This window comes from Malaclemys terrapin, chromosome 6, assembly GCF_027887155.1.
Source record: "Malaclemys terrapin pileata isolate rMalTer1 chromosome 6, rMalTer1.hap1, whole genome shotgun sequence".
Taxonomy (NCBI): Eukaryota; Metazoa; Chordata; order Testudines; family Emydidae; genus Malaclemys; species Malaclemys terrapin.
The window spans coordinates 29032015-29058206 of NC_071510.1; positions in this window are offsets into that span (position 1 = coordinate 29032015).

The following is a 26192-nucleotide window of genomic DNA, read 5'->3' on the forward strand; positions in this document are numbered from 1 at the left end:
TGATGACAATCCAGAAGTCAACATCTTAGATTTGGAGAATAACCTTGCACCCTTACTCACACCTACTGCAGCATGCAGCATCAGGACGGCCCCTTGCCATAGTACAGGATAAGATCTGTACCACGCGTAAGTACCTGTTTTTCAGCCCTTGATGCCTGTTTTCTGGCAAAGTTTATACTGGGTATGGTGTAATCAGATGTTTCCCTTATACAGCTTCAGTGTCTCGACTTGTTTTACATCACAAAGACTAATGTTACACTGTGTCTCATCATGTTGTTGGCAAACATGACACAAATATTGAAAAATGGCACATGATAGCTAAAAGATAAATGGGAATAATTATTTTTAGATCAAGAGTTTATTATTAGTTTGACTAGCACATTATCAGCACATTGACCTGCAGGGCTCCGTTTTAAAAGATGTTGGGCCAAATTCTGCCCTTACTTGCAACCATACAAAATTTACAGAACTGTACTATATCGGCCGAGAGCTACATTTTTGTCCATTGGCTTATGTTTGTAAGTTGCAGACAAAATCTGTTACACGCCCCCTCCAAAGTAATATGGCAGAAGGTGGGACATGGTCCAGATGGGGGCTAAGAGGATTGTCTATGGAGATATAATTGTGATTGGAAGGAATGGAAAATGTGGTTGAAAATGACGATGAAAAGATAACCAACCCTAATCTCAATCAGTCAAGGGATTCGTGAATGAAAAAAAATTCTGAAAAGATGTGTGTGTGAAACAGGGAAGCTTCAGGAAGGTCTTATCTGGAATCCAGAATTTACAGAGCAGCAGAAGATAACCCAAGCTGCTGTCCATGACCTTTGAAGTCCATCTTGAAAAAAAGATTTGTAATTGATTATTTTTGAATAATGTATCTGATATACAGCATTAAACATTAGAATATGTTCTTTCAGCAGTAGACACTTGAGTCATCTTTCCTTCATATGTTTTCTCCTTGAACAAATATTGTCTTTTCACCTGGTGTTCCACTGACTTGGTTGCCTTGTTGCTAGTCTAAGGAGTTTATGTGGGTTCTTAGATACCACAGTGAGAAACATGGTATAAAAACTAGATAGATGGATAGAACCTATACAAGGGTTTGAGTGTTTGTATCTCTCTATGTTTGTACATTAGAAAGGTATGCTATGTGTGCTCAACGCAGGGCTTCACTAAAGTAATCCAGGGCTCGCACTAACATGAGGAACTCCTTAACCTTATATTTACACCATGGCCCTGTCCCACCTCGGGTGTTTCAGGAAGTTAGTGTTAATATGAATAGGGCAGTTCTCATCTTTTGGAGCTATCCTTTTAGACTGTCTGCAGACTCAGACAGACAGCTGGGACATTTGGTTCGCATTTTCAAGCTTGGCTTAGCATTCATGCGGATTAAAAAAAAACCACCCCTATTTTTAAGGAAAGCTGAGAATTCTTATCTTATCCTGTGACTCCAGAATAGGGTGCCTGGGCAAAGTCAAAGGCCCTAAATAGTTTCAAAAGTGGCTAAGTCATTAAGCACCTAAGTTCAATTTTTAAAAAAGCAATTTAGGCAATTAGGAGTATAAGTCTTATTGAAAATCAATGGGACTTAGGCTTTAAATCATTTTGGTGCTTTTGGAAATTTTAGCCGTAGTGCATATGTCTTTACTCAGCCCTGGATAGACTGTGTGTATGTGGCAGTGGCAGTTTTATCTCGATCTACTACCTGCATCTGTGGGTCTTGTCTTGTACATTGCTATTTACATTTTTTTTTCCTACTACAACTTGACACCACATTTCATCTGAACAAACAGAAGTTTGATATCTGCTGCTACATTGCTGTCATGTGTCAAATCACACATTCCCGTGGGAAATGGATACAACAACCACCAGAAATTCATGAAGTATCAGGAAGAAGAAATGCTGGAAACTATGATATGTCTGGGTGTGGGTTTAAAGTTACTTTAAAATGTAACAATAAAGTGTAAAAACTTCAGGTGCTCCATAAAAATTTACTTCTTCTACCCCCAGTACCTTCTTTTGCTTAAAAGCACGTGAAAAATACAGCTGTTCTGGCTGACCTTTTGGAAGGGCTTTGTCGAAAGAGGTGACATTTTAAACATGTGGTTACTGTAGTTATTAATAAAGAATTCTGGCTTAAATGTTTTCCTATGGAGGAACTATTAAAGGAATGGAGGGGAGGGTTCTGATTAATACAAAATCTGCTACCTACAGTACCTAAAAAAAACCTGCTATGAAAGTGTGAAAATACAGCACTGCATGAGGAAGAAAAGTTAAACTCTAGAGCACATAAAATACTGGCACAAAGGTTTGATCTCAACCATTTGTTTAGTTCATTAAAAAAATGAAGTAATTACTTTTAAAAGAGAAACATGCACAAGCACATTACCAATTTGAGGACGCATGGCATGCATATTTATAATAGTTTTTCAAGAAGGCAGATTTAATTTATCTGGGTGTAGTTTTTAATACACTTCAGGACTATTTTTTATGACAAGTTCAAAATTCTCAACAGCTATCTTGTTGTATGACAGGCCTTTACTGCATTAGTTTCACCAGACAAGGACTGGTGGAGTAAAATTAGTCATGTATGTAAATTATAATCACGCTGAATAGTTGTATGTGCTCATTTAGGCATTTTAACAGTGTGTGATGTTATCCTCTCTGCAGGACTAATAAGCATTAGCCATAATGAGGTCAGTCAGTCAGTCAGGCATTATCATGGGATTTAATTGGGACACTGGTCTCTGCTGAAGTGAAAATTAATAACTTTTGTCAATGTTCTGGCGAAATGTTCTGTCTTATTAAACTATGAGGGTCAATTAGAAAGCATTATGTAATAAAGTCCCCAGCAGCAGAACTCAAATTGAGTTATACCACAGTCATTATTCCAGGGCGATTGCATTTGAAAATGGAAAACCAGAGTGCCATATGGAGGGTTCAGGTTATATTTACAAGCATTGCATGTTAAGGCTTCGACAAGAAGGAAACAATTAAATGTAATACTGAAATAAATCAAAGCACTGAAAGTGCCATGTCGTGCCAGGAGCTGAATACTGCTAGAACACCACTAGATGTGACTAGGCAAAATGGCACCTGTTTATAAACCTTGTTTGGTTTCCATCAGATAGCTTTGTCCCTGTGGCACTCTTGGATGATTCAAAATCTGGGGCACACCTGGAAGGTTGAGCCCTGCGTGTTGACTCATATAAATAACAGTTTATTGTGTGGCGATTAAGACAAGAGATTGCTTTTATTAAAGTGCAGTTATTGTAGTACAACAAATTAAAGAACTTTAAAGCATGTTTAACAGCCTCTGATATTCCCTGTTCAGTCATGTTTTACAGTACTTCAAATGGGCAGGATATTGTTAGGGAGATATAAAGTCTTTGCTGGTGCTGGCATGTAAAAGCAGGGCTGGCAGCCAGCGTTGATACAAGGAGAGCAAGAAGGATACAAGTACATTTTCATAGAGATGGTGACGAGCTCAGAGATGTGGATTTCCCTCCTCTTAGAAGAAGGTGTACACAGTCACAGCAGAGAAGCAACATGGTGCTGAATTTTTCTTTATACACTCCACAGAATGCCTCTGCCATTATCAAACAAAGACTGAAGGGATGTATTTTCATCTCTGTGTGGCAGGGCTTTACCAGAATTTTTTTCCCCATTCATTAATATAAAGCACTGTGGTCTTTACCCGCCATATTTTTCCTACTGGTTACTTTTTACCGTAACAGTAGAAAGTACCACAATGCCTCTTTCTCTGTCATTTGTATACTGGGCAATAGAACTTCGCTGAAAGTGGAGCACACGTGAACTGGAGTTGCTTTGGTGTTAGACACAGTTAGCCAAACTGTGCCCTCAGTTGCACCCTGAAACTTCACTAAACTCAGTGGGGTTGAGGGCATAACTTAAGCCTAGTGAATATTATTCTTCCTTTCTAGACTCAGGCAACAAGTAACCACATTGGCGGGAGTGGGTGGAAGATGTCATAAGAGACAACAGTCTTAACAATCTTCTAATGAAGGAAAGCCCAAGACAAATTTGGTTAGAAAACTGTAGCACTGCAGTGAAACTGAATCTTCTTATGGATACAGAACCGTCTTGATTCACACACAGCACCTGTTGCAAGCAGAGCATCTCAGGCTATGTCTACCACAGTAAGTCGACCTAAGTTATGCAACTCCAGCTATATGAATAATGCATCTGGAGTCGACATAGCTTAGGTCGAATTACTGCGCCATCTACACCGTGATGGGTTGACGGGAGAAACTCTCCCCTCGACTTACCTTACTCTTCTCGTTCAAGGTGGAGTACTGGGGTCGACCGGAGAGTGATCTGTGGTCGATTTAGCAGGTCTTCACTAGACCCGCTAAATTGACCCCCGGTAGATCGATCACCGGAGCGTTGATCCTGCGGTAGCCTCAGAAGAGAAAGCCATTTCTGATAGGACTGAATGACCAAACCTGTCTACTTTCTCATGAGATATCCCCATTTAGCCCCACAAATATACTTAGGGGCCCGATCACATGAGGTGTTGATTATTCTCATCAGCTACTGAACTGAGGGCTTTCAGCACCTGGTAGGACTGGCCTTAAATTGGTTGTCTCACCTGTTTGTATTTGCCTTCACGCCCCAGAAGGCTTGAAATGTCACAGCTCAGGAAGTTATGTCACAGGGGCATCACAGCTATGCTTTCCAATATACTTCTTTCTCACACATCTGAGGGATAATTTTCAAAAGCACTCAGTGTCTGGCTTAACTCTTGATCCAATGGAAGTCAATTATAAAACATCCATTGGAGTTTTACAACTGACTTCCATGGGAACAGCATTTTGCCAGTGCTGTCCACTTCTGAAAGACCCAGCCCTAAAGGCAAATTCTGATTTCCCATACAGTGGAGTCAATCAGGAGAAACTCCATTTTTACTGATTTTGAACTATATATTCCCTAAGGGCAATAAATGCCTCCTGTTGGCAGTGTGGCTTAGGTGAATTTTAGGGGAGCTTTGAATGAGGTGAACTGGACTTTTGTTTAATTTAAATCCACTTAATTGGGGCAAAGGATGGAGTTTAAAGAAAAACCATAAATCAACACAAAGACCTGGGCCCAGTTATTCTCCATTGACATCAGATTTTCAATAATGTGACTTACACCATTGTGAGACAAGAATAAGGCCCATTAGATTTAGGCATAGGAAGATCTTAATAGAATGAGAACGTTTTGCAATTTACTCACCATGCAGCTGAGCATCTCAATTTGCTTGACAAGCACTAATGAATTAAGCCTCACAAATAGACCTGTGAGACCTTGTGGGACCCTGTGCTGCAGATGAAGGTTATTAGCCAAGTTTTTTTAAAAAAGCAACTGTAATTTTGGGTACCTCAGTTTTTGGGGTGCCCAACATAGGACACCCTAGAGAGGTCTGACCTTTTCAGAAAGAGCCAAGCACCCATCCTCTGAAAATCAAGCCCCTTTATGATCTCTCAAGTTGATACCCAAAACTGAGATACCCAAAATTATTAGTCACTTTTGAAAAATATTATCCCCATTTTATCAATGGGTAAATTGAGATACATGAAGGTACAGAGACTTGTACAAGGTCCATAGTCAAGCTGTGACAGAGCTAGGAATAGAACGCCGCTCTCCTGACTCATAGTCCGGTGCCTTAATCACAAGGTTATTCTTCCTCCCCCTTCAGCTAGAGCTTCAGGTAACAAGAGAGAGCATGTCAGCCTCTCTCTCGCTTTCTCTATGCCATGTATGAGTCAACTTATCTCTTTGATTTTCCTTCTTGAATGGGAGTAACTTATGTAGAATCCTGCTATTTCTGGCAGACATAGACACATATTACATACACACACACTCTCACACACACACATGCATAACACCACCCATATGCCGTAGTTCCAATTTACCATTTGAAAGCAATCTGTGTTGCATTATGGTACATCTTCCCATCACAGTAGTGGTAATACCACAGCAGTGCTAATCATAGAATATTAGGGTTGGAAGAGACCTCAGGAGGTCATCTAGTCCAATCCCCGGCTCAAAGCAGGACCAACACCAACTAAATCATCCCAGCCAGGGCTTTGTCAAGCCGGGCCTTAAAAACCTCCAAGGAAGGAGATTCCACCACCTCCCTAGGTAACGCATTCCAGTGCTTCACCACCCTCCTAGTGAAATAATGTTTCCTAATATCCAACCTAAACCTCCCCCACTGCAACTTGAGATCATTGCTTCTTGTTCTGTCATCTGACACCACTGGGAACAGCCGTGCTCCATCCTCTTTGGAACCCCCCTTCAGGTAGTTGAAGGCTGCTATCAAATCCCCCCTCACTCTTCTCTTCTGCAGACTAAATAACCCCAGTTCCCTCAGCCTCTCCTCATAAGTCATGTGCACCAGCCCCCTAATCATTTTTGTTGCCCTCCACTGGACTCTCTCCAATTTGTTCACATCCCTTCTGTAGTGGGGGGACCAAAACTGGATGCAATACTCCAGGTGTGGCCCCACCAGTGCCGAATAGAGAGGAATAATCACTTCCCTCGATCTGCTGGCAATGCTCCTACTAATACAGCCCAAGATGCCGCTAGCCTTCTTAGCAACAAGGGCACACTGCTGACTCATATGCAGCTTCTCGTCCACTGTAATCCCCAGGTCCTTTTCTGCAGAACTGCTGCTTAGTCAGTCGGTCCCCAGCCTGTAGCAGTGCATAGGATTCTTCCGTCCTAAGTGCAGAACTCTTCACTTGTCCTTGTTGAACCTCATCAGATTTCTTTTGGCCCAATCCTCCAATTTGTCTAGGTCACTCTGGACCCTATCCCTACCCTCCAGTGTATCTACCTCTCCCCCCAGCTTAGTGTCATCTGCAAACTTGCTGAGGGTGCAATTCATCCCATCATCCAGATCATTAATAAAGACATTGAACAAAACCAGCCCCAGGATCAACCCCTGGGGCACTCCGCTTGATACCAGCTGCCAACTAGACATCGAGCCGTTGATCACTATCTGCTGAGCCCGACAATCTAGACAACTTTCTATCCACCTTATAGTCCATTTATCCAATACATACTTCTTTAACTTGCTGGTAAGAATACTGTGGGAGACCGTATCAAAAGCTTTGCTAAAGTCAAGATATATCACATCCACTGCTTTCCCCATATCCACAGAGCCAGTTATCTTATCATAGAAGGCAATCAGGTTGGTCAGGCATGACTTGCCCTTGGTGAATCTATATACTGTTCCTAATCACCTTCCTCTCCTCCAAGGGCTTCAAAATGGATTCCTTGAGGACCTGCTCCATGATTTTGCCGGGGACTGAAGTGAGGCTGATCGGTCTGTAGTTCCCCAGGTTCTCTTTCTTCCCTTTTTAAAATATGGGCACTATATGTGCCTTTTTCCAGTCGTCTGGGACCTCCCCCGTTCGCCACGAATTTTCAGAGATAATGGCCAATGACTCTGCAATAACATCAGCTAACTCCTTCAGCACCCTTGGATGCATTAGATCTGGACCCATTGACTTGTGCATGTCCAGCTTTTCTAAATAGTCCTTAACCTGTTCTTTCACCACTGAGGGCTGCTCACCTCCTCCCCATAGTGTGTTGCCCAGTGCAGCAGTCTGGGAGCTGACCTTGTGAAGACTGAAGCAAAAAAAGCATTGAGTACTTCAGCTTTTTCCACATCATGTGTCACTAGGTTGCCTCCCCCATTCAGTAAGGGTCCCACACTTTCCCTGACCTTCTTCTTGTTGCTAACATACCTGTAGAAACCCTTCTTGTTACCCTTCACATCCCTTGCAAATGGTGATTGTCAGCAATTTAATGGTGCCCACTGCACAACCCCATTCACATACATATCCCCTCTCACCCATGACACATTCACAAGTATGCATATACACATTCATATGCATCCATCTCTTCACTGACCTATACCCACATACCCACAGACATTCCTCATGCAGGCTTCCATATCCTTTTCAGGTGCTCAGGCCACTAGAGCATTCAACTTCACTTTGTGGTTTCCTCCTGGTTTTGTAACAGTACTACAAGACCAATGTCAGGGATTTTTGTTGCTGGAAAGAGTAAGTGGTTGGAAAAGTGCTGATTCTTCCCTGTCTTTACATCTACATTGTTTAAGAGGCCTTAGCACAATACAGTGCCAGGTCTCAGTGCTTGGCTGCCCACATGGTTTGGCACAATGATGGAATTTTGGCAGAAGTGCCATAGAGTAACAACAACAACAAAAAGTTTGATTAATCAGCAGGAGAGAGAGAGAGAGAGAAGATGAAGTCTATTCTAAAAAAGTCTAATCAGTTTTAAAACAATTTTAACAAGGAATAAAAATTGTTAAATCTCTTTGATGGTATTCAAAGAGCCTTTTTTAATATATGAGAAGGCACATTCTAAATTCTTAACACTCCTAGTGTCACCAGTACTTTTTTCCACTAAACCATTTTAATTCCATAATTTAGAAGGCCTTGAAAAGTAGCAGGATCAAACTACAGCATAATTGGATATACTATGCATTTCCAGTGTGGATTTTGGTCCCTGGTAAGCATGGGAGATTTCTTTTTCTTTTCTTTTCTTTTTTTTTAAGATCAGATAGAGAGGACTTGTTTGGAAGAGGGAGTGGAACCTTGCCCATGCTCCTACCCCAGTGAACAGAACATTTACAGTATGGGAGAGCTAAGGTTTGGTGCAGGAAAATGCTTTCCATTTATTTGGCACTGACAGTTTCTTTGTGATTGGAGGGAATGTAACGAACAGGAAAATTAATATGGCTTTACTGAAGAACACCAAACAAGGCACTGAGCGGGAAAGGGGAGCACGGTGCACTTTTTCTAGGAACAAATAGGTTCAGATATTTTAGGTGTCTCTCCTCTGCCCCAACACAAACACACACTCCTGCGTTCAAACATTAGCTCCGCTGATCTGAGCACTCCAAGGAGTGATAAGAATTCGGGAATTTTGGATCGAGGTTGGTCCCCGGAAGGAAGGGACAACTGCAGGTCTCGACAGGCGTTCTGCAGGGCTTTTTTAAAAACAGAAGGCAAGAAAGAGAGAGAGAGACACACACACACAGAGGAGGAACATCTGAACATCTGCTGGAAAATCCTGACTGGCTTGTTCAGCTGAGTTCAGCAGCAGCAACAGCAGAGGAGTTGGCAGGTGTCACCATACTTTAGCTGGAAATTGTTGCAGATGATCTCAAGATATACATTAGAATAATCTGGACAGCGACCCATGGTTCTCTCACCCCCAACCAATCCACGTCCTAAAAGGTGACAATAATATGTGTGTATGTGTGCATGCATGCACATGCGTGTGTGTGTAACACCCCATACTCTGTCGCATGAGATGTATTGCTTCCTTTAAAACTGCAGAGAGAAACAAACAATAAAAACAGACTGCTGTTACACAAAGTGAGCAATTGCTACTGACATGGGTTTTTATAGGGGAGAAGGTGGGGAGTTAAGTGTTTGCACCTTTCTCCCTTTATTCATGCACTATATGAAATACTAGCATCCTTCCCACCTAGAAACCACACATAAACATGTATAAAATGCATATGTGTGTATATATGTGTAATGTCTGGGTGTGCATCATACAGTAACATAACTCATGCTGCCACTGACATATATTACATACACACGTGCAAACACAGAGATTTAAGAAGGACCCCTTAAATACTGCACTCATTTCTTGACAAGTGTTCCCCAGTACACCTACAACATGCCTGGCAGAATCTTTTAAGGCTAATCAGTCAGCAGCCCTAATCAGAGATTTTCACCATTTGCTCAGCAATTCACAGTTATGTTGGCTTCATTGTCTTTCCCACTGTACCATCTCCACTCCACAACATAGGCAATAGGCTCTGGACAGCAGGACAGCTAGATCCAATAAATCTGAGACCTGTCTAGGTGCTTCATTTATCAAGAGGCCTAATTTACCCAGGCCCTTTAGACTAATTGCAGATTTGCAAAAAATGCTGATAGTGTAGAACAGTGTATTGTGAATGTCCCTTGCCATATTTCTGCTAATGTGTTTCATCTGGAGTACATAAAAAGACAGGGATGCTGATTTTAGACACAGCACTTTGGGGCTAATCCAGTTAAATGATTATCCCTAAAAATCTGCAGTGATGTCATTTTCCCTATAGTACTCTGCCAGTTGCCTTGTTTGCTTTATTGTGAGAAATATGTGATCCCACACTTGTTTTCAGATACATCTCATAGAAATCTAAATAACTCATTATTTTTCTAATTCACTAGAACTCTCTCTCTACCGACTGTCCCTGCTATCGTCCAAAGCAACTATTTTAGTGGCCAATGCCAGCATGGGCCACTGTACTGCTGCGACTACTGAGAGCCCTGTACTGCCATCACAGGTCCCTGATATATGTTCCTTGATATCCTATTGCTTCCTCCTAATTAATCTCCTCTACCCTTTATCTCCATCTTTGTAGACTACATCTCTGCTATCCATTTGTGCAATATTGGGATTACCTCCCTGCTCCCAGACCTCCTTTCTTCAGCTCCAGGCACGTCCTCTGCAACATTTCCAAAATCCATCTCTTCCTCGCTCTCTTCACTGCTAAAATTCTGCATCGTCTCCATCTCAGCCTTCTTCCTCCCCTTCTCGCCCCACCCCAATCCACATGGTGGCTAATATCAACATCCTTGCCTGATGCCCTGACCACATCACTACCCTATTCAAATACCACCACTTACTTCCAGTCTTATTCTGCAGCCCATTCAAACTCCATGCCCTGCACAGTGTCTCTCCTCCCTTTCTGCAACATTCACCACGGGTTAAATTCACCCTAGTGCAGAGGCCCAGCACCAGGCCTTTCCACCACTTTCGTACTAAAATAGGGCTTACGTGGGTCTTGGGTGGTGTATATAAACTTATGCAAGCTTTCGGCAAAGGGGTGGATTTCACCCCAATAGCATAATCGAAACAATTCCTTTGCCTTTATTGGAGTTATCCCCAGCAGTGAATTTGGCCCTATAGCTCTGCCCTAGTCTTCTGCTTCAGCCCTGCTCCTGCTCTGCCAACTCTGCCAGACTCACCATGCTCATTTTCCCTTTCTCCGCTTGAGACTCTGCCTTTTCCCACACTGCCCCTCAAACCTGAAATTCCCTCCCTCTTCCTTCCTGAGCATGTCCAGCATCCTCACGTTCCTTCTGTAAGTCTCTCTTGTCTTCCTTTGCCTCCTTCAGCCTGCTTATTGTCTGGCTTACTGTGAAAGTTCTCCTTACAGATTCATAGATTCCAAGTCCTCTTTGGGTAAGGACTGTGTCTTCCTGTTTGTAAAATGCCATCGGCTAGAAATAGTAATGAATAGTCACACATAACTCTCACCAACTCCGATGGCAGCTGCATGTGCCGAATAAGTGCAGCAGGCAGCTCCAAACGTGTTTCACTACTGCTCTGACATGTGAACGGCTGACTTTTGCAATGTGGATTTGGTGACAGTTCAGGATCTGGAATAGATAAAACATGAGAAAATCTTTAAGTGGTTGCAAATAGGTCTGTGATTATGGCAACTTCAGGAATTGGCTCTATAAATACTACCAAGGTTTGAGAGGTATTTTTATTTATTTGTTTTACATGGATTTATTTCAGCTGAACCCTTGACAGTGTGGGGAGGAGGAGCAATGTGGCTAATTTCTCAGGTATCCCAGTGTTCAGAATGGGAATATAAAACAAATCTCACTGACAGGGTTAATGAGAAGCCCACTTTGGATGCTTCCTCCCGCCCTGTTAGATGTACCTAAAGTATGACCCCAGAATTCAGATCTATTTACAAGTCACCACAGAAATTCTGGGCCAAATGAGAGGGAGCTGTCTCCTGAGCATGCTTAAGGTCATTCCTTGGAGCTTTCAGCACCTCATGGGATCGAGATCTTATTCTGTACAGAGCATTTCCTGTCAAATGTGTCCTAACCACTTTTCAGAATGGAATAATCCTGTAACATTGTTAAATAGCTGGGAGAGAGAAAAAAATTAAGATGCTTATATTTAATGACATTTTTTATTAAATCTACTTTCTTCATAGCCCGACAATCAGCTTTTGCCAAGTTGCTGCCCTGGAGCTAGAGGTTTGGTACAATACCTGTGTAGTATAGCTATGCGATGGGCACCAGAGAGCAGATACACAACATGAGCCCCACACTTCTCATTAGCATTAAAAGGGTGTGGGGGAATTGCCTGACTGATCCAAAAAATGTACCCCAATGTTTGTGTAATCTGGATCTTATCCATTTCCAGACTCTAACATGCAACTTCAGGACTGTAGAGAAGTGTTCTAGGGGGAGGCTGAAACTAATGAAACTCTGGCTGACATTTTGAATGTGCACACACATATATCAAGCTTATCCCACAAGCATATGTCATACGGAGAGAGTAGTTTTTTCTTATTAACGATGGCATTAACCTTCCGTACTACATCACTCCCTTTAATATTCCCAAACTCTGTAAATATTTCAGATATCCCACTGTACCCTCCCCTGCACACATACAACTTCACTCCTTTTTTTTTTTTTTTACTTTTTTTTTTCCATTTGTTTTTTTCAAAAAAGGCAAATTGATGGAAAACCCAAACCTCAGCTAGGTCCTGCATTGTTTCTGATCTAGATGAGAATTAAGTTTCATTCCCTTTTTCCTGTCCCCTACACAGAGCTGATGGTTTCTTAATATTAAATGTTTACTTCAAGTTGCTTTTCTGACCTCCTAAAAAGTACCTACATCCAAATTCTAATACTTTTCAGACAAGTTTTTTGGGTGCTCAACCAAACTGAACCCTTTGGGATTTGTTCATTGCTAGATTCATCATTAGGACATGCTGCTTTGCAACAAAAGGAAGTATCTTGCTGGGGAAGAAAACTTTTCTTTTGAGAAAATGACAAGTCATTACTTTGCGGAAAATTCACGGTCTTGCACATGGCATTGATGGTGAAAATTCATATTGGCCATTAGAAGAATTCACAATGCAGATTCACTAATTTGCACGAATACTCATGGAAACCACAGGTTCTGAATGTGAACATTAGTATCATGGCAACTGGTACTGTAGCTTTGCACTCTTTGACTACAGGATCAGATAACATGCTGAGCACATGAAGCTCTAACTGAGTTTCCTGGGCATTGACAGTGCTAAGTTTATCAGGATTTGGCCCAGTAGGAGTTTTGACAGAGGAAGGACTTAAAGTCTGGGGCCATTAATGGTATCATATCTTAAAGGCCCTATCCTGGTGCCATTGAAGATCAATGTTGGTCCTCTGTGCAGGGGTGAGATTCACTTTGGCACTAAGGTAAGAATTGTTCATGTCAGTAAGTGCTTGCAGAATCAGGCTCTTCCAGCACGATTCTGCTCCCACTGAAGTAAATGGTAAAATTCCCATTGAGTTGCATGGCAGCAGGATTAGGAGTGTATTGTACTGAATTTCATTCGCCTGAGTAAAGATAAAGGACATAGTATAAATAAGGGCTTCAGGAGTGGGTTCTAAATGAAAAACATTAAAGAGCGTTAACTAGCAAGGCTAAAACCATATTTCCTAACCAAGGGCCAGATTCTGGAGTTATGCCAAATGACACCAGTGGAGGATCTGGCCCCAAAACAAGCTTTGCTCCTTCCTGTCTAAGGATTCACTGCCATTTACTACACCAAAGCAACAATTTTCTTCAGAGCACAAAAATACAAATGGTTTTCTTTCCACAAAAAAGGAACCATACAAAAGACCCCAAAGATGTTCCTTACAACAGTGTAGCTTAAAACAAAAGCAGCACATGTTTATTGCCATACTAACTTCTTGAAAAGAAAACGAGGCTTTGGAGCCTCGGAGGTATTCTTCCCATGGACCTTCTAGGCATGTTTATAAATGGAAGAAAATCATAGCAACAAGGAGGGTTTTTTCCCCATATTGATGTTTGTTACATTTCTGGTGACTTACTGAAAAGATAGCCAGAAGCAATTTGTAGGTACAGTATCACTAACAAACTCCACAACACTGTGCCGGCCTTCCCAGGGTTGTTACAAGTAGCAAGGATAATTCACTACAGTGTAAAAATATTATATAGATATTCAGCACCATCCTTAAACAGGCCCATTTATTTCAATGGAGTTATGCCGATTTACATTGGCTAAGGATATGGCCTGAAGTCCTTTTAGCACTAGACTTTATTCTGTTTTCTCCTGTACTTTGTCATGAAAGTTGGAATAATAAAATACATATTGTCATTTGTATACATATTGTCATTATTTAATGAAATAATAAACACTGCAGAGAGTCAACTTTCCTCCTAGCTAGTCTTCCTTCAGGAAGCAGACAGACAATCTTAGAACCTTAATATTCCACCTAAACTTTAGCCACAGTGGGCCTGATTATTCTCTCACCCATTATGGTATAAATCAGAAGTATTTCCACTGAAATCAATTAATCAAATTCTGCTTTCATTTACACTGGTGTGGGTTTAGAATAATTCCCAAGATGTTACTGCAGTTACTCCAGGTCTACAACAGTGTAGATGAGTAGAATGCAGCTCACAGGCATTTTATACCAGCGTTCCTGCATTTACTTCAACGGAGTTACTCCTAATAGGAAGGTCCCATCTTTAGTATGAAGTTACTTATATTTACTCACACCAGCCAAAAAGTTTGCTTTAGTTATAATATGAAGGGCTACCATATATTTTTTTTTTATTTTGAAGCTTGTATACTCAGAAAATAAATTAGGTCATTAAGAATGGTCATTAAAGTTGCATCCCATAGATTATGTACATAAATAATATAATATAACTCTCAGACAAAAGGAAAGATGGATATGTAAATCCTGTGGCCTGAAGCTCTAGAAAGTGAAGAGCTCTTTGCTCTTACGTTTTTTGGTGAATAGGTGTTTTGGCCTTCAGGCTGCTTCATCTGTGTCAGCTATTTACCTGGAACTCCAAGGTGACAGAAGCTCCACAGAGGAAGGAGGTCTCTGCCCCCATCTACTGGTGAACAGGGAGATGTGTGCTACAGAGAGCTACCCAGAATTCTTCCAGTGACACTTTGGGGGTCACCATAATTTTACATAAACCCAAAATTGGTGAGGTAGTGGAACTGAAGAAAGAGCAGACGGGAAAGGGTTCTTACCTTATGGCAAGGACTGTATGGTAAGGTGCACAATGGTTCTGTAAGCTAAGCCACATGAGGAATCAGTCCACTTAGGAGGAGTCTTTGCTGAAGCTGCAGAGGATTGAAGAAAAACTGAGTAAACTCTGATGATGATGATGATGATGATGATCTTACTTCAACCCAGTAAATAAAGCTGAAATCACTCTAGCTGGGTTAGATAGAGGAGCCTCAGGACAAGACTGGGCAGTGCTTCCCAAGGGATTTGAGACAGGCCTTCCTGAGTGTACCTCAAGACTCTGGGATTACACCATCCACTGACACCAAACCATGACTGGGGTTTAGTTGATGAGGCTCAGGAAGTGGAAGGGGGTATAGACATGATAGGAGGACCTTTGCCTGTTGGATGGTCACATTAGTGACTGGGAAAGTCAGCTGATGGACTACTGCCAAAGGTACTGCTGGGTAGTGTTTTATTTATCATTCATTTAGTAGGTAGAGTGTGGCTGTGTTTTCCCAAGTTGATGCTGTGTTACCTTTCATGCACCAGACTGCAAATTGGGAAGTATTGTCTAGCAAGGGTGCCCAGAGAAGAGGAAGTTAGTGATGCCAAAAAATCTGGATGGGGGCTCAAGCCAGTGGCATTTGTTGGTGGTAAGAGAGACCACCAGCTGTTTGAACCCTGCTCTTGTTTCTGCTGACAACACTTGGCAGCAGGGTTACAGATAATTAATTATCATGTCAAAACAATTTTTTTGTCCTGATTCAGTAATTTTAAAGGCTTTGCTCTTCTCCTCTTTTAAAAGATCAAAACAAATATTCTAAAACAATCGGGCCTAATTCTGGTCTGCCTCATATCAGTTTTACACTGGACTTAGCCTACGCAGAGCAGAATTAGGACTTGTATCTTGAACACTGCCATATCATTGTTACTCAATTAAGTTATCAAGTGATGACACTTCACTTGCTGAGAGAAGTTTGCAAGGAAATTTCATTGATCTGGATACCAGCTGTAGTATTTGCATCCCTTCTTCCATGTTTTACCTTCATCAGGAGAACTTTACATGGGGAAAGAAATTTTCTTAACTTCAGAGACAGAATTAACACAAGGTTCTGAGTACAGTTTCTTTTTCACTTAATTCATACCCCTTTAGTCCCAACTGGCAGCTGAGTGGACTCTGTAAATCCCAGGATAAGGTCCATACTGAGTAACACAAAAACCTTTGGCCCAAGCCTACAAACCTTTACTCCCATGAGTAGTCCTTACCTGAAGTCACTGAGACTACTGACATGAGCAAGGACTACTAGATGTGAGTGTTTTCAGGCTTGGGCCACTTTTGCTGTTCACTTGTGTGATTTGATATTCAGAGCATGTACATTGTCACAAGGAGTTTTTATTTTTATTTTCATAAAATATTTGAATTACACTTGTCCGAAACATGCCTCCAGCTCTAGGCAGATGTTTCCAAAAAAAGCCTAATAATGAACAGATTGCAGGGCAGAAAAGTGCATATTCTTACAGGCACTTCTAAGCCCAACTGCTCTTCAGAGTTCTGATTATGAGCTAAGCCCTGCTGCTTATGCTGCTTTGACTGGGATGTTAAAATGAAAACTCATTGCTCAGTCCCAGGGGGACTCAAGAACACTAACTTTGTTGCCCATCCAAAATAGGATAATATTTCCTATTCCTATCCTGCTGGTATTGGTTCCAACTTGGAAAACAGCCTCCTTTCATAATTCAAGCCGGGGCTATGCTGAAGCAAACCTTCTCAGATATTATAAGCCAATGTGAGCTCAAAAAAAGAATTCACTGCTCAAGGCCAAATAGCTTCAAAGCTAACAATCCTCCAGAGTCAGTGTGAAAGTGTTGAAACTGTCAATGTCAACTTACACCATGCATAGTGAGTGTAAAACTTCAATAATGACATCATGGAGAAAAGGACAAAGGGCAGGCACTACACAGAGATGTGCTAGTGCTCTTCAAATCTTTGAAACCTTCAAGGATTTATCTGGACTAACACTTCTACACTATAGTCATTGGGGTCTTAGGCTATACTGATTAAGGATTTAGCTTATTCAAAGGCTCTCACTGATAGTAAGGATGACAAGGTTTCAGCAGTGCTATTGGATTCCATTAGCTTCCACTTAAAAACCAAAAAAAAAAAAAAAAAAAAATCCAAACAAAACAAAATAGGAGCTTAATCTTTTCTCTTCCTCTTGTTTTTTTCCTTTGTGTCAACCCTTATTTTCTTCTTCTTTATATTAGTCATCAAGCCCATATTAATGTCTGTATTTGATTCACAAACAGGTTTCGGAGCACTTATGTTCTCAGTTCCCAGAATATAGATCCCAGTAGAACTGAATAAATTCCTCAGGAATTCCCCTGGGCACTACATAACTTGCTCAGTCAGTTCAGTTGCACTGGGGCAGCAGATATACTTTAAGGAGATTAGATAGATAGATAGATAGATAGATAGATAGATAGATGGTGTCTGTGTCACAGTTTAAAAAGGCAAAGTTTGTCTAATCAAAACAAAAAAGAGAAACATTTTTCTAAAAGGGCCTAGGTACAGCTGAGCCCCAACAGTGCCCAGGCAGGAACTGACACCCCCTTGTGTAGGAGGGGGCAACTAAGCAGGCACAAACTCCAAAGCCAGAGAAGAGAAGTGTGGAACTGATCTGTGGCTGAGTGCCCATAGTGGCTGCAGTACTGTGTCACTGCCCTTTAGATGTGGTGCCCTAAACAAAACAGTATCAGCCCATGCAGAAGGTCAGTCCCATTTTATACCAAAATAATAGTTCTGAGTGTGTAAACACAAATTAGCACACTATGTGTTACTGAATCACATGCCCTATAGTGGCAGGTGTGGTGCAGTGAGGGCACTGTCATTCTGCCCCACATTGTCAGACATGGTTGCCTAAAAATGGGCATTTCCATATATATTGTATATTTATGCACCTCAGTCCAAGTGACCTGCTATTCAGAGGTGCTGAGCATCTCTAGATATCACTGCTCTCTGTTTGTGCCTACCATTGCAGTTTTAATCGTTTGCAGGCATACATAATGGACCCCTTAAAATCTACACTTTTAGAATGAACAAAGATTTGTATCTGGATTTGTGAGTAAAATTATTTGTGCCTGTAAACACAGAGACCACTTTTTGTGCTAAAATTGTTTAGAACTTCCACAGCCTTAGAAATATGCACATAGGATTAGCCAACTGCTAATGAGGAAGATCTCCCTGCCCCCATGTCACTTTGCAGAACATCACCTGCAATTGCATTTAATAGCACAATCAGTGAGGTAGCACAGAAGTTTTCTATCTATCTTTGGTTCTTATGTGACCCCCTTTACTATATGATGAACCCCTCATACTCTTTAGCTTCACAACACTCCTGGAAGTAGGATGACCATACGTCATTTTGTCTGGGGACAGTCCCTTTTTTAAGCCCTGTCCTAGGACAAATACATAGTTTTGCCAAAAAAGTGGGGTGTGAGGAATATGCGTGGGGTGTGGGCAAGTGGCAATGACAGTCCTGCATGGCAGAGGGGGCTCGGGAGAGCGGCTCAGGCTGGGCCAGCCCTGCGCGGGCAGGTGGTAGGGGGACTTGGGCCAGTCCTATGTGCAGGCAGTAGAAGGGGACCTCAGGCCAGCGGCAGGGGGGTGTTGGGACTGTCCCACATGCAAGGAGGACAAGGGGGCCTCAGGCCGGCTCTGTGCGGTGTCCCATTTTCCCTTTGGGAAAATATGGTCACCAGTAGGGAAGTACTACTAGAAGACTAAGAATTATCCCCATTTTACAGATGAGGATCTGAGACACAGAGAGACTAAGTGGCTTGCTCAAGGTAATACAGGAAGTCTGTGGTAGAGCAGGGAACTGAATCCAGGACACTAGACTAGCACTCTAACCACTGGGCCATCCCTCCTCTTTTTTGTAAAAGGATGATTTCACGGTGATTCCATTTACAGTATTCAATCAGTAATTGCTGTTTTGGGTGACAGTGCCCTCCTGCAGCTTGCACACTGTAGGCCTCATGAAAAACTCAACAGTTGCACCCAGTCCAGCAATTACAGCACTGTGGCTTCTCCTAGTCATAATACACAAGAGTGCTGTGGTTCTTGGGGTTTTTTTTTTAATGGTGCTCACTGGATTTACTTTCCCCACATTTTGTTGCTGTTTTTGACAAACCAGCAACTTATTTTTTTCTCTCAGCAATTGTGCTCCTTAAAAAGAAATTAGCACAAAGGAATGAAAGGGAGGAAGGTGATCGCAACCATGAGAGAGGACAAGAGTGAAGGGAAACTGGGAATTCTGCTCTGTTCCAGCAGCACTCTGCTACGCTAATGCACTTGTTTTTGCTGAAGAGACTGCGCCACAATGCTGATTGTTTAAACATTTATGAAGAAGGTTTCACATATGTTCTGTGAAGTGATTGGCTGATATATGTTTTTTTATGTTCTTGCTTTAAGAACTGTACACATGGACACATCCACGGTTGAGTCACCTATTGTGGGACTGATTCTAATCTCATTTACACCAGTTTTACACCATGGTAATGCCATTCACTTCAATGGAGTTACTCCTGATTTACATCGATATGAGATAAAAATAAGGCCTTGTTGGGGAGGTCAGGCCTATGTGGCACAAAGAATCTACATCAAGAGAGAAAAAACTGCACTTATAATGCAACAAACTACAACAAGTTAGTTTAACTATTACTAGAGTATTTAAAAGTTGCTGTGTTTATTTTCAGGGGAAGGGGCCTTTCATATTCTTGTCATACTTCTTTTTGCATAGTGCTTATGAGCCCACCTCATCCCATCCCACACATACTATTCTTCTGCCTCAGGATGAGAAGGATTGAGTGAAACCCATGGGCCAGCTCTATCCATGTTTCATTCAAAATTCACTCCTGTGCAAAGAGCCAGAGGAACCACGTATATCCCACATATGCCATATTTTGAGGGTTTGAGTGGGACTTATGTACTGCACAGGCCTTATGCTTGTCTTCTGCCACTGGGGGAAGGCCCTTAATGGAATGAGGAACTTCTCATCCATGCAAAGGCTAGTGAATGCATTGCAATCAGCACTGTAGCATTCTCTAGAAATGACCAGCTGGACGAGAGTAGGAGTCTAACTCAGATCTCCTGTTTGGCAATAGAACTCCACCACTAATCTACTGGGAGAGCTCAGTCTTGGTATTTCTAATAAGCACCCTGCCCTTGCTTGTTTGTTGTACTGATACCACATTTTAAAGTGAGATGGGTCACAAGCCCAGCCCCAAAATGACAGAGAGCTCTACAGCAGGTCATAGGTGAGTCTGCTGCTGGTAAAGGCTATTCCAATGTATTTGAACAAGACGTCCAAGCCCAAATTATGAAGAAATAAAATTCTGTTGTCAGAAAATGACAAGCCCAGTCCTTACTGGATACCATTGTCAGCCCTGAATAAAACAGCATGGATCATATCCTCAGCTGGCATAAAACACTGTAGTTCCATTGAAGTCAGTGCAGTAAAGTAACATCAGTTTACACCAGTTAATGAGCTGGCCCTGAATTACCAGTGTGCCTCTGCAAAGGGAGACGTCTCGTATTGTAATGGGCATGAGACTCAGATCTTTCATTTTGATTTTAGTGCAAAGGTAAGTGTGGTGAAACAGGTAGTGTCCCTGAAAAACACATACACTGACGAGGGCAAATGCAAAGAAAAAGAGGCTGGTAGTAAACATTAGACCTGTGAGAGGAGCCGTATTTCACTCTGTGTTCACTTGAGATTTCAAATCTTTGCATTAGTTTGACAAAGCTAAACAGTTCCTCCTCTGCACACAGTGGGACGCAGAGGTATATTCCCAAGACCAGTCTTATGACTCTAAGTAATCACCGTTTTTCACATTGCATAACGTCATCACTGAAAAGGCTGGTTGTACTAATAGGAAGTGATGGTTGATCCCATTTAAAGAAGCATTTTCAAGAGGCATCAAGGGGCATAGCACTGAGAGGACTTTTAGATTCTTGCATCCCTTCTCCTGCGGGTGGCTGCAGAGAAGAAAAAGCTAAAGCAAGTTAACGTTTATTTTCTTTTTTTGGTAAGAACCAAGTACAATGCTACAAACAAGGTCATGTTTCTCCTACAAATCATATCATCACCCAATAAAATGAGAAGGGTGGGCAGGGAAGGGTGAAAGAGTAGAAAAATTGGCAGGCTAATTATTAGAACACTATGTTTTCTATTTAATTTGCAGCACTTATACAGCACATGCCAGACCAAATTCTGTTCTTAGTTATACTGGTAAAAACCCAGATTAACTTCACTAAAAGGGACAGCTTTTAGAATCTGTCCCTGATTCCTCTCATGTGATTCCAGAGCAAATCCACCAATTTCACTAGTGTAACTGAGATCAGAATCGAGATCTTGCCACTTACATTATATTAGTTTTGCAGGATGCTAAATGGGTACAAATTATACTACTTTGGCTCTTACATCACTATTTCTGTCAATGCCAATGTTAGCCCAGACTTCTCCATGATAGTTACTCCGAGCTGCATTCGGTCCACTAAGTCTCACAACACTGTATTGTACTGTATCTGTACTATATTGTTCCCTTATGTTGATAGAAAAAACTGAAGTAGAGGAGTTGTGACTTGCCCAAAGAAAATCATTGTCAGACTTGGGGTTAGAACTCAGGATTTTCTGACTCCCAAAATAATGTTTATACCATCCCTTTTTTGCCTCTCCATTTTGATTTCTACTACAGCGATAGAAAGACCTGAGCAGGGTCAAAATACTACCCCACAGTTCCTTCTTCTCTGTATAGCCACCAGCCCACTACTTTGCTGCTGAAGCAGCAGCTTTGTGATTACAGACACTTACCAATATTTCGTGACCAAATCAGCAGCAAGTTCACTGAAATATCTCATTCAGAAGTACCACAATATAGTTATGTGAAAGTTGTTGGAAGAGGGACACCTACTGTTGAGTCTTGCTCAGGGGGTTGTCTTTAAATTGGATGTGGGTGGAAGAGGTGTGTCTATTGTCAGATGCAGTAGAGTCCTGCATAATAATAATTACTTTTGAGCTGAAAGGAAAACCTGTTTTTGCTGTGAAGAAATGGACAATTCTGGGACAGAAATCTAATCACATTTCTAGTGTTTCCTTCCCTGAGGTATATAGGTATCAGTGGTATGTAAAACTAGGAGGTGTAAAATCATGTGAATCCAAACAAAAGGACTGGACAAGCTCCTGTGAACTTGTTTCACCCAGCTCCAGTGCTATTGGAACTGACCCTCCACACCCTTTGAGATTCAGCCATCACTGATGGTCATGGGATTTGTTAACATTGCCTCTTCCAGCAAAGCTCCAGTAAAAGGCAAACATTCACAAAGGCTTCTGCAGGTATTCACAGTACAAACTAAACTGGAAACACTGGGCCAAGGATGAGCTGGGTCTATTAACTCTAGAAATGGAACCAGTGCTGATCCAATCCCAGCCTTCTTTCCATACCCCTGCCCTTCCCCTCCCCCCCCCACTCCCTACTGACATAAATGCACTGCACAAGGAACTGCAATAGATATACGGTATTTCATACTGAAGTGTTGAGCTCGACTTTTAAATTAGATATGTCATCTATTGACTCCAACCTGTAAGTCACCTTTTGAAACAGATGGCTGCCCTTGTGAATTAGACAGGCAGATCATCTAGTAAATTATCTCCATATTGAGTCCAATACTGTACATTGCAAAGTGAACAGCCACACAAACCAGCTGTATTTGGGAAAGGTGCTACAATGTCAACTAAAGCAATTGCTTCCAGGACTGAAGCTCAGGCAACCATTGGTAGACCTATTGTGGCAACATTAAGACACTGATATATAAACAGAATGAGGGCACAAGGAGCAAGAATTTTTCAGCTGCAAAGAGAGCTGCATGATCTACATCAAGAGACGACTAAAAAGATAACGCCCCTTATGAAAATGATGGATGGAGTTTAACCCATCCCCATTCTCATTCCAGCCATTGGCCGAGGAATATATTTTTCTTCTGCTCATTCTTTTTTCTCCCTGGAACCTTTGTCGCACAAATGAGACTTTTTCATTCCTCGCTCATGCCCTCAGTGAAAGACAGCAGTAGACTCTATGTGCTATAATTGGATTGACTGGCTGACTGATTCCTGTTCTCCCCTTTTACAGCCTTGGGAACCTGGGAGAAAAAAGGTGGAACAACCAGCCACTCAAAACTACAGGATATTTCAAAGGTTAAAGAGTACAGCATGCAACTTCTGTCTGTTATGGATGACTGGGCTTTGAAATTCAGATGTCTTATTTCCACTACTTTCTTACAGTGATGGTCACAAGGATGACAAAGGCTGGTGAAGTCAGGCCATTCTCATTAAGAGCTTTTCTGTTAGCTTTTTTTAAACATTTCCTTTCTTTTCTAAAATACAAGAATGCTTCAGAAAATGAACTACTGACCGCACTAGCCTAAGCCAAACATAGTGATGAGAGGTGCTGTGCAGGTTCGACCCTATGTATCTCCACTAGTGTATTTAATTTCTCAGATGACTATGGGCAATGAAATAAGTGAGAAATAAGGGCATCCATAATGTTGCAGCAATGCTCTGAGCTAGTAGAAAAGAGCTTATTGGACAGGAGTGACCACTGCAGATTAGGTCCAATTAGACCAGATCAGCTTCCCTCCCTTTCTCTTCGCTTTCTTTCCTTTTAATTGTATTTCCTTTTACCCTTTTCTATCCCATGTGGTTTGAAGAATCAGCTGATCTTGGCTACATGAAAAAAGTTTTATATTCGAATAGGCTGCTGGAGAGCTTCATTAAGGCCCCTATGTTTTGGACTGACCCAGGCCACATAGGGCCTTCGTCCACCCCTGCTTCTATTTCCTTCTTCCAGTCTTTTCTTCCAACCCCCAGCTAAGGTGGAACAGTGAGAAATCCCTCTAACTCAGATGTGCTTATTACGCACTCAGCTCCTGCTGGAGAAAAGTACCTGAGCTCAGCTTCTGATCGCTTTGTGCAAAGCCCCTGGATACCACTTGAGCAGATCTGTCAAGTGTGCCCCACTGTTGCAGGCATCATTGCCGTTTTAGCTTATTCGTGCTTCTGAGCCAGCCAACGAGTTCCAACACTTTTCTAATAGCGTGTGATATAGCTGCAAAGATGAGGAAGGTTGGGCTCGTGGCTAAAGCATAGCACGGGAAGTCAGGCGATATGAATACTACTCCTAGCTCGGCTACGGCTATTATATGACCTGGGGGAGGCGGGGGAGAAATCACTGAATCGCTTCCTGACACATTTTTCCTGTCTGTAAAAAGGGGATAGCAATGCTTGCTTCACAGAGTTTTATTTATTAATGTTTTTTAAGTGTTTTGAGATCCTCCAGCAGAAACATCTGAAGAAATGCAGAATATTATTAATAGCACTGTATGAAAACTGGCTTTTTCAGTTCACTAGCATCAGTGAAAAGCTTCCTTTCCATTTCATTGCAAGAGTGGCCACACCTTTGAGTTTGAATGGAGCCCAGAACTCAAAGTGTCATACTTCTGGAACTACCCCTTTTCACCTGATGTCATGCAAATAGCCTGTGAAATCATACATTTTCTGCAATTTTATGGAGAAGCCATAATTCAGTTCCAGTTTTATTTGAGGTGCTCACCTTTAGGGGGACCTTGGGTTGAGGTTTGAGTTTGAAATGAAAACTAAAATCAGGTGAATGTCATTTGGATTCAAGGTTCCTAAACGTTGCCTGCACTAGGGCCGTTTTGCAAAAATGCTTTCCCCATTCCTACCTCTGATTCAGCTTCACTGGTGTTAGCAAAGTTGCAAGCGCCTTAGCCTGATTGGGCTGCTGGCTGCCTACACCACTTGAAGCATCATCTCAGTCTGCTCTGAGCAGATTTACCTCCCCACAGTGGTTAAACTACCTAGAACAATCATGGCACCTTATTCACTAATATATAAACATCTCCCTAAACGTCTTACCATCTCCTTTAGCATAATCTAAAATGGTAGTATGGTTGAGACAGATTTTTTTCTTCCTTATTTTAGCTGGTTCTATCCAGCCATTATAGGCCAAAAAATATTGTATTTAAAGAAACAAACTTCTTCAGTGTGATTTTTCTGCAAAGTTATTTACCAGGACTAGTGACTGATGGATTGAGTTTGGTCCTTAAGGTAATTGTTTAAGTGTTATAGCAGCTTTAATATGTCAGCTGTTAAACTTATTGGTGATGCAGCTGTTCAACATGCAGTGTGGGTAATATTTACATGATTTACTGGGTGACGTACAGTTTTTGATTCAATAGTAATGTATTTGATTCAATAGGTGATGCATCTAATTCAACGGGGAGTCCATCTAATTCAAAGGTGATGCATTTGATTCACTAGCTGATGTACCTGATTTAGAAAGTGATGGATCTAGTTCTCTGTGAATGATTCTAATTCCCTCATGCAAGGTATTTACTTCAGTGTGTGATGTATGATTTTTAATAATAATACATGTTTCTCCGATAGCAAATATATTGGCTTCAATTTATATCCTGCCTTCCTGAATCTGGAGTGGAATGATGCCTTCCAACCAGGATTCAGGTGAAGCTCACAAGCAATCTGAAACCTTAGGCAGTAAAAAAAAAGGGACCAACTTATGTGATAAAAGCCATGTTTCCCAGATGAAATATTTTCACCAGATGTGATGTGTGGATACAAATGCCCTGTCACTGCCGTTATTGCTACTACTGTACATGGAGAAAAAAAAAACCCAAATCCATTTACCTTTAGTGTCATTGCTTGGATTAGATGCTCAGTACTTATTTCCCCAGAGCTGCATGAGGTTTCAAATAGCGGCATCTTGAACTAATACCTCCCTTCACCCCACTTTTTCTGTTATTTATTTTGTTAAATGTGAGCGAATATTTAGTGCTTGTGAAATTGGGGGCTGATAAGCACTGGTTGGTGCCCAGCCTGATGCCAGCAGATGGGCATGCTTCTCCCCTTAGCACTGTCGCACCTCACGCCTCATTTGCAGCCCCTCATTTTTGCTCTAGGATCCCGCAACCCCTTTCTTA